Consider the following 9,096-nt stretch of genomic DNA (forward strand, 5'->3'; position numbering starts at 1 on the left):
TCGGCGGAGTTGGTGCGGCGGTGTGGGGGAGGTGGTGCGGTGGTGGAGCATGGGGTGAGAGAGAGGAGTGGGTGGCTGAGGTGAGGATAAGGTGGGGTGGTTTTTTTTGCTTTGTTGTGCAATTCGTTCGGTTCCTTCGTGCGGTTATGTTTTGTAGTGGATAGGTCTCGAGATGTTAGCAGAATAAGATTAGCTTGTTAGCAGCATGTGTTAGCAGAATAGGATAAAGCTATTTTGTTACTAGTAACAGAATATTATATGGAAAACGTTTCTAATCATCCGGTTGATTTCAGTCAGGCGTAAGCCGCCTCTGCAAGTCGCCACGTGTCTGTGATTCGGGATGACTCCACGCTTGTTCATTGTGTCCCTGTCCCACTACTGTTGTTGCGTGTGCCGTGTGCCCATGTGAGACCGCTGCTGCAACTGTTTTTCTTTCTTTCGAGAGAATGTGCTACTACTGTTTAACTCGCGCACCCGCATGCGCCTACACCGCTACTGCTGGTACTCTCTCTCATCCGCACTTCACTGCCATGGGCGTCAGCCTTTTTCCTTTACTGAGTTGACCACATGGCTCTACATGCTGCATGCATTAACTGGTAAGAAGAAGCTAGCTCTACAAAGATTGGCACTGACCATTGTCCATTAGTAACAGCAATTTTCCCGCAAATGAAAAGTTCACAATGCAATCAAGGCCAACATAGTGTCTGATGCAAATATAGTCCGTGTTGCAAAGTGTCTTTTCCTGTGATATAACTATATAAGTGTTTGGCTGTTCCCCGCAAAAAAAAAGGTTTGGCTGGTCTGTTTTATTTTTGTGTGAAAAAGCTTACATAAGTGTAGTATATTTTTAATTGATATTTTCCAACGATCAAAATAGATATTTGCTACATGAGAAAGTCAGTAGCGCGGATGCTAGAAGGATGGGTGATGCTACTGCATACACTCGACGCTATAAAACTAACCGGTTGTAAAAACAGACGCGTGGCGTTGGGTGGTCGGTCAGTACCGCTGCAAAGTGCAAACTGGACATGCAATGCTACAAGTCGGCTCGCCACTAGCTTTTCTCGCTTGTGCTATTTTGTTGTTCGACTGACATGCAGATGCCTCCAGAACTATTGAAAGCCGCGCACTACAGTCGTCTGATTTGGACGCGTTAGCCATTTAGCTGCGACCAGCATTTGCATCATGACTCATGTTGCACTTGCCATTTGCAACATGACCTATGTTGTGCTCGGGAGGTTCTGAAACTAGGCCATCGTTGCAAACACTCATCGCCACACAACATCGCAATGTTGCGGCCATTGCAACATGCCCCAGGTTGCAACCCCAACCTTTCCCAAGTTGTAGCCATCATCGCACATCATCGCCAATGTTTTTGCCATCGCAGCATGTTCCATGTTGCAATCACAACCTCTCTTAAGTTACACCTGTCGACGCACAACATCACCCACGTTGCGGTCGCAATATGACCGAGGTTCCAGTCGTCACAACATGTCCCACGTTGCGTTGCTATGATGGAGCATCATCGGACCGCCGGAGCATCACCGGTGCTATGATGGAGCATTGTCGGACTGTCGAAAATATCGCCCGTGTTGCAACGGAGCTTTGTGGAGCATTGCCCATACTACTACGGAGCGTCGTCGACCATCGGGGCATCACCCGTGCTGTGATGAAGCATCATCAGGGCCACCGAAACATCGTCGTTGCTGCAATGAAGCTTTGTGGAGCATTACCGGTGGTGTTATGGAGCATTGTCGGGTCGTCGGAGCATCAATGGTGCTACGGTGAGCATCGTCGTGTCGTCGGAACATCGTCGTTGCTACAATGGAGCTTTGTGGAGTATCATCGGTGTTGTTATGGAGCGTCATCGGGGCCGTGGGAACATCGCCATTGCTACAATGGAGAACGTCGGTGCTGCGATGGAGCATCACCGGGAGACCGGAGTATTGTCAGGTCATCGGAGGATCATCGGTGCTACGATGAGCATCATCGGGGCTGCGGGAACATCGTTGTTGCTACAATGGAGCACGTCGGTGTTGCGATGGAGCATCGCTGGGCCGCCAGAGTATCGTCAAGTCATCGGAGGATCACCGGTGCTACAATGAGCATCGTCGGGGCTACCGAAACATCGTTGTTGATATAATGGAGCGCGTCGATGCTGCGATGAAGCATCATCGGCCCGCCAGAACATCCTCGGTGTCATGATGAAGCAATCGTCGGACCGCCGGAACATTGATGGCGCAACGAAGGAGCATCACTGTCGCTATGATGGAGTATCGTCGGGCCACCGAAACATCGTCGGTGCTGCAACGGAGGGTGGCTGAGCCGTTGGAGCATTGTCGGGCCGCTGAAAAATTGCCGGTGCTGCAACGGAGCATGGCTGAACCGTCAAAGTATCACCGACACTACAATGGAGCATAGCCGGGTCGCCGGAGCATCGCCGGTGCAGCAACGGAGCATCAACGGTGCTTGAAAGGATGGTCACACTAGTGGCGTTGCTGCAACCCCAGAGCTCATTGGCGCTGTTGCCGTGGCTGATATATGGCAAGCTCGACGGCCATTTTGCTGTAAGGTGACCGGCCATATGACGTGTTGATATATGGAGCATTGTCGCGGGACACAATTCTGCTGCTCTCGTAGAGTATGCGTGTGCGGGAATATTGTTTTTTTTTTTTGACGGGTGCGGGGATATCACGTTGGTGGCTAACATGTGCAAGTTGGGATTTAAGTCCTGCTGTGGTCCGGTCGTCGAGGAATCCAGCGGCCCAGATCGTACTGTATTAGCGGAAATCAACGACGGGCAAGGCGGCTTATTTTCCCGGGACATCATCCGGATGACGCCTAGTAGGCGCCTAATATTGTTACTCCGGCACCCTATAGACACGCGCATTGTTTACTGCACGAGAAAAACAAAGAAACACCCCACCCTCCCGACCCATCCCGATCTCACCTTCTTCTGGCTCCCAGCACGGCTCTGCCCCCATCCTCTCACCGCTCCTGACACCGCCGGCCCCCGCCCGCTCCCCGGCTCCTGGCGCCGCCCGTCCCCATCTCCCCCCGGCTCCCTGCGCCGCCCACACCCCACCTTCTCCTCGGATCCCGGCGACTCCTCGCCCCCACCTCCTTCCTTGCTCCCGGCGCCCAATCTCCTAGGATCCCGGCGACGCCTCGCCCCCACCTCCTTCCTCGCTCCAGGCACCGCCCGACCCCCAACCTCCCTGGATCTGGCGTCACTCCACCACCACCTCCTACATCCCATAGCAGCGGTCGCCCCTGCCGCCTGTGTGCGCCTCCGTCATCCTCCCGGCGCCGGTTGTGCGCATCGCCCCACGCCGCCTGCCACGCGAGCGCCCACCCCAAACCGCTGGCTCGCCGGCTTGCCAGGCAACCGCTGGCTTGTTCTTCCTCTGGCCACCGCTAGCTCGCCGGCCGTTCACCTTCGCCACCTACTGAAGGTCGGCTTTTTGAAATAGCCATCATGTATACAACAACTACGGCAGGTGACCTTTCACACATGCCCCTGTCCTCTCTCTAGCAGATATGTTTTTCTATCTGTATTGTAGCTTGTTCTATTCTGCTTGTTTTTAGAGGAAAAAGAGATAGTTCTTCACTGTCTTGCTCGTGTATGCCAATGAAGTTACACGGTTCAGCTGCTTATGCGTTTGCACTAATGATAATTCAGCCCTGTTTGCTTATATATGGTACTGAACTAACCATGTTACTGAACTTGTGTTCTCACTAATTCTGAACTTGTGTTCACTCTTATGTATTACAGTGGCCTTGGATGCGCCCAACGAAGGACAACGATAGGCAAAAAAATGCTAGTGCAGCTGCTTGCCTCCTCTTCATATTCCATACCAGAAAACATCCTTCGCCCCTTTATTTTCTTTAGTAAGTTTTCATTAAAAGACCTCAGAATAGCAAGTAGAAGTTCGGCACAAGGACCTACATCAGTTCAACTACAGAAACAGAACAAGTCCATGAGATTATAATTAAGTTCAAAATTACTACATGGTCATGTATTTAACAGCATGTCCATGAATTAGTACATGAGAAGTACAAAAAATACTACTGGTTATAGTTCATTTAAATCATGACATCTGAATCGGGGTCAACCCTTGCCACCATGCTTCTACACGGCCGGACACCATGCCTCCTTTCACCACCCCATGGCAAGAGTTAGTTTGGTTGGAAATTATGTGCACTGAACTTGTCGATTGTTGTATCTGTGAGAGTTAAATTTTTGTTTTAAAAGTTTACCATTAATTAGAACAATTTTGATGAACCGTGGGAGCTCAGTTAGCTGACAAAAAATCTTTTGCTTAGTGCCTATATGATACCAGGAGGCACTGTTCATGTAAGAGGTTCAAAGATTGTAGTGGAGCAAGTCTAGCTTCTTTTTCAGTTCAGATCAATTTCTAAATTTCATTCAGTTCAAGCCTTATTGTAGTGTAAAGTTCAGTTGGAGGTATTCGTCCAGCTGCCGATGCAGTGCTGGTCATTCTTGGCGCTGCCTATGTTTGATCAAATGTCAAAGAGAACCTCATCTAGCTCTCCGTGTCATCTGTCATGTGAGTGGCTGTGCTCAGTGAATGCGTGCCTCATCTAGCTCTTTTTGATACCTTTGTTCTTCCAGTCCTTGTAGAAGACAGAGCTCCCATGATTCACACATGGAACCCAGATGATTCCATTTCTTCGTACCCCCAAGTGCTTTAATGGTGGCACACTACGGGTTTCAGGTTACTCGTGTGTTAAGACTAGCTAAGATAGACTCGCATGTGAATGATTCTTTTTTTTTCCTTGTCATTCTTGTACAGCCTGCCATGAAAAAATGTGACAACATAATACTAAATATTTGTGTATTCTATTCTATCGTCAGTTCATAGAGAAGCAATTCTCTTTTCTTCAGTGTGTACTCTATCATCAGTTCCGTGTTTATTTATGTTCTCTTTTCTTCAGTCCACAAGAAGAAATATTGTCAGTTCAAGAATGGAGAATTTTTGTACTAAACTTAATATTAATTCGGTGTGTATTCTATCGTCATTACATGAAAAAACACAGAATAGTTGGTGCCTGTGCAGAAGTATCGTTAGTTCAAGTTTCAAAATTCTGTAAGTTTAGATATATCACCCAAATAAGTGATGATTTTCAGCGAGTTTCTTCAGTGTCAATTCTGATTCAAGTGCCCTGTTCTTCCTAGCACATATGGTGCTTGTATTAATTCCTATGGGAGAATAGCACGTACATGAACTGTTTACTAGTGATGAAAACAGGATAAAGTCCTAAGATAATATAGGTACTAAGCAAGCACTCAACTATGTGGTGTTTTAAACAAAAGTAATACTTTAACTAAGTTTTACAAATGTTTACACTAATTGTGTTATAGTCTGGTTGCATTTGATTGACGAACTCGTGTCCACAAAAAGTAATACTACTTTAACTAAGTTTTAAAAACGTTTGCATAAAAAACAGTTCAAACGTAATTGCACAAAAGGTTCAATATGTGGTGTCTTAGGAGTCTCATAATGCAAAATATACCGGTGATTTTTTTTCTGGTTGTATTGACTTGATACATTATTATGATTGTTCCCGGGAGTCTACAAGTGCAGGAATGGCAGTCCCAGACTATTGACACCGAAACATTTGAGATTTTTCCGGCTCAGTGTCAGTGATAATAAACAAGTCATTAGGCGAGCACATTCTTTGAATAATGAATTAGATGTTCTAGGACCTTCATAGGTTGTTAGTGGAATTAGGCGAGCATATTCGTTGGATAATGAATTAGGCGACCAGCAGTCCAACCCGGCCACCCCAAGCCGTTCACCATCGCAGCTACTAGGCCGATTGTGTTGAGCCTCCTGCCACTGCCGGTGGGGCTCCATTGCCGCACCGCCCATATCGTTCACCGCTGCCACACCGGGGTGTTGACAACCCCGCGGCTCAGGAGGCACACACTTCGCCCCTCCATCCCAGGAGAGAGTGCATCTCCTTGTGCGCGAGCAGTCCATTGCCGATGTACACTGCTGCTCTAAGCTCCTTGGCCACTGCTCCAATATGTCCAGCGCCGTCCCCAGTCCAGTCTCATGGCATCTGGACGGTCGAGTTCATGCCGAGCAGCAGTCCACGGCCGTCAGCTCCTATTTCCACTATAGTGGCTGGGTTGCCGTTTTCCTCATCCTTCCTGGTGCATGACAACCCAGCCCACATGCTGCTGCCGTCCGCCACCCCAAAATAGCTTTGGCTCTTCCTTAAGCAACCATTTGGAGAACCTTTTGGTGTTTTTTCTGCTGGTGATTGATTTTAGCAATTTGTAGCTATCTTGCATTGGAACCTGAAAGTTCAAGATTGCTGTAGATTCAATTCTTGTAGTATAAATGTCCCAGAGTTCAGTGACATCTCTAATATTGTGCTCAGCATCCTCCCAATCCGCTCGATCTCGTCCTGCTCCGGAGCATGCTTCAGTTCAACAAAAAGCTCCGGAAAAGTTCAGAGTTCGGAGTACTTTGCATTCATGGGCTAAAGTATATAATTTTTTGGAATGCTACATCATAATCAGCTCTAAAAATTAGCTTATGTCCTCTAACTCTTTTTTGCATCTCATATGACAGGTCGTGGATTGCGCCCTGCACGTCGTTTCGCAATGAGCCAGGATAGAGGTTGTTGGACACTGTCGTGCACGCCGTGAGCAGCTGTGGCCGTTGGACACCCGTTCGGTCAGTTGTCTTCCTTGGTTTGTCTATTGAAAATCAAATCGTTGAATTTTCAACTGAACCGTTGAAAAGTTGGTTATGAACCTGTGACCTTCTGTTTGAATTGAACGGTTGAACTGATGGACTACTGCCTGTGATCTTTAACTGTTGGAATTGAAATGCTGAATTTGGTCATGACTTTACCGGGGACAAAGCATAGTTTAGTTTCTAATTTTACAAAGATCATGCGCAAAAATACTTGATATGCAGATACAAAAGAACTGTATAAAAGATCATGGGTTGGTTTGCTGAAGACATGTGTTTGTGTGTATATTTTTAAGCTCGTAGTTCTACATTATATTTACGTATCCTTCAAGATAGTGGAACTTCTAAGAAAATAGTGTTCTTTCGTTTGTGTCCAAATCAGAGCCCAGATAGACATTAGTCTTGTTCATCAGTTCATAGATAAGTACATCTATCAGTTCGATGTGTGTTATAGAAATAATTCAGATTTATTGGTTCATAAAATAAGCACAACGCTATTCTCGTGCATGTATTTGTTTACTTTCTTTTTGATAAAGTACTTGTTTAGTTTCTTGTATGGAAAATCATCCATGGGTGAGCGTTCATCTGAACGGCCCAGACTCTTGCTTACGGCCTGGATCTGGCATTTGCCGCCGCCCTGTGCTTAACCAGAGTCCCCGTCCTCCCCATTCTCTAGTGCAAAAAGCAGCCGCTCTGTCCTGCTCGCATCTTCTGCTACGTGGTGACGCCTCTTAGTATTAATTGCACACTGTTGATGTGTTCTTATTTAGTTAGACATTAGATGGATCTTTGCATGGCAGATCTTTGCGCTAGGTTGTTCTTATTTAATTTGTTAGTATCTTCCTCCTATTTTTCTGATTGATCATTTGGGTCATGAGTGGAGATAGATCACGGCCTGCTATCAGGTGTTTCTCTTACTGGTTTGCTGTTGATTCTTGGACATAGTATACTTTCTCGTATGTTTCATTAAATAAAGCACATCAAAACCTAAGTTAGTACTCCCTCCGTTCGGAATTACTTGTCGTAAAAATGTATGTATCTAGATGTATTTTAGTTCTAGATACATCCATTTCCGAGACAAGTAATTCCGAACGGAGGGAGTACTTAGTAATGTCAATTTTGTGATTCATCTTCTTTCCGTTGAGGATCTGCAGGAGTTTTGGCCAAGAACCATCGTCGGCCAGTAGGGTGTCACCTGATTTTCGTGCAACAACGACAACTTGGTAAGCCTTGCATAGACAGGCTTCGCAATGATGAATGCATGAAGATCTTTGTAGGTCCTGGCGACTGTGATAAAGGCAAGTGCTTAAGTGGTTTTTGCTGAAGAAGAATGGCCTAGCTTACCTGGCGTAGCAGTACTCAAAGTCAAGTATCGATGATGTGGAAGCATTGAAACTTTTCCTAGTTGCTTGACTTCAATAACTATGCCTTTTGAGATCGTACCATTTGGTCATCTTATGGCTTTGTATCGAACTTCTAGTCATCATGTTACAACCGTTCGATGAAGAAAATACATTAGTCCAAAAGCATGCAGGTGCTAATGCTGCAGCGATCTCGTTCGCAGCCGCAAGGATCTTGTTCTGTTTAATGTTGTTTGATGTTCATAGATACACGTAAAAGTTCACCGTTACAGCCTCAAAAGAATCCGGAGAAGGAAAAAAGTTAAACAAAAAAGAAACCTGTGATGTTGAGCTTTATTTTTGCCTTGAAGTTCATGGGAAAGAGCTTTGTTGTTGTAGAAGCTACAGGAGAAGATTTGTTGTTGTAGAAGTGTTTTTGCAAAAAATGTTTATGATCGTGGAGCTATGCATATGTATGTAAATGTCTGCAAATACGTGTGTGAACATAAAGGAAAATCATGTATGTTTATTGATGAAATTTCAATGTAAATTAATAGCTCACATGCATAGATGTTTATCGTCCTGGCGCAACAGTTCAACATGTATTATATCATCAATCCAATAATCAAATGCAGAAACAATTCAATATGTGTATAGAGAAATTTGATACTAGTTGGAAGAAAAACATAGCATCTGTCCTGACTTGAGAGACAGTAAGTTCAAGAAAAGGAAAAAAGGCAACTTAAAAAGTGAACACGAGAAAATCTTGATTAAAAAAACAAGTTCAACATGACGTCCGAAATAAGTGCATCAAAAAAATACAAAAGTTGTAAAATGCTAAAAGTTGAATTACAATCATGAACCACGTTTAAGTTCATGCGCTACAATTAGAAAAGTACAAAATATAAAACATTTTCATTTTATTAAAAAAATCATTCAGTTCAAACGATATAAACTATGCAATTTCGGGCACGATGATACCATTGAAAAGTTACGAGGAAAATTATACTAAAAATACATAG

General features: G+C 45.2%; 1 long non-coding RNA gene across 2 annotated transcripts; it reads left to right on the top strand.

Moving 5' to 3' along the window:
- Window positions 1-2,922: 2,922 nt before the first annotated feature.
- Window positions 2,923-8,321, top strand: LOC119285856. 2 transcript variants are annotated; one of them, XR_005139926.1, is made up of 5 exons: window positions 2,923-3,500; window positions 3,776-3,891; window positions 6,415-6,521; window positions 6,609-6,713; window positions 7,889-8,321. It is a non-coding gene; the product is annotated as an uncharacterized LOC119285856 (long non-coding RNA). The 2 variants fall into 2 exon arrangements; XR_005139925.1 differs by lacking the exon at window positions 6,415-6,521 and having other exon boundaries at window positions 2,931-3,500.
- Window positions 8,322-9,096: the final 775 nt, after the last annotated feature.

The sequence above is a fragment of the Triticum dicoccoides genome, chromosome 4A (assembly GCF_002162155.2).
Source record: "Triticum dicoccoides isolate Atlit2015 ecotype Zavitan chromosome 4A, WEW_v2.0, whole genome shotgun sequence".
NCBI lineage: Eukaryota > Viridiplantae > Streptophyta > Magnoliopsida > Poales > Poaceae > Triticum > Triticum dicoccoides.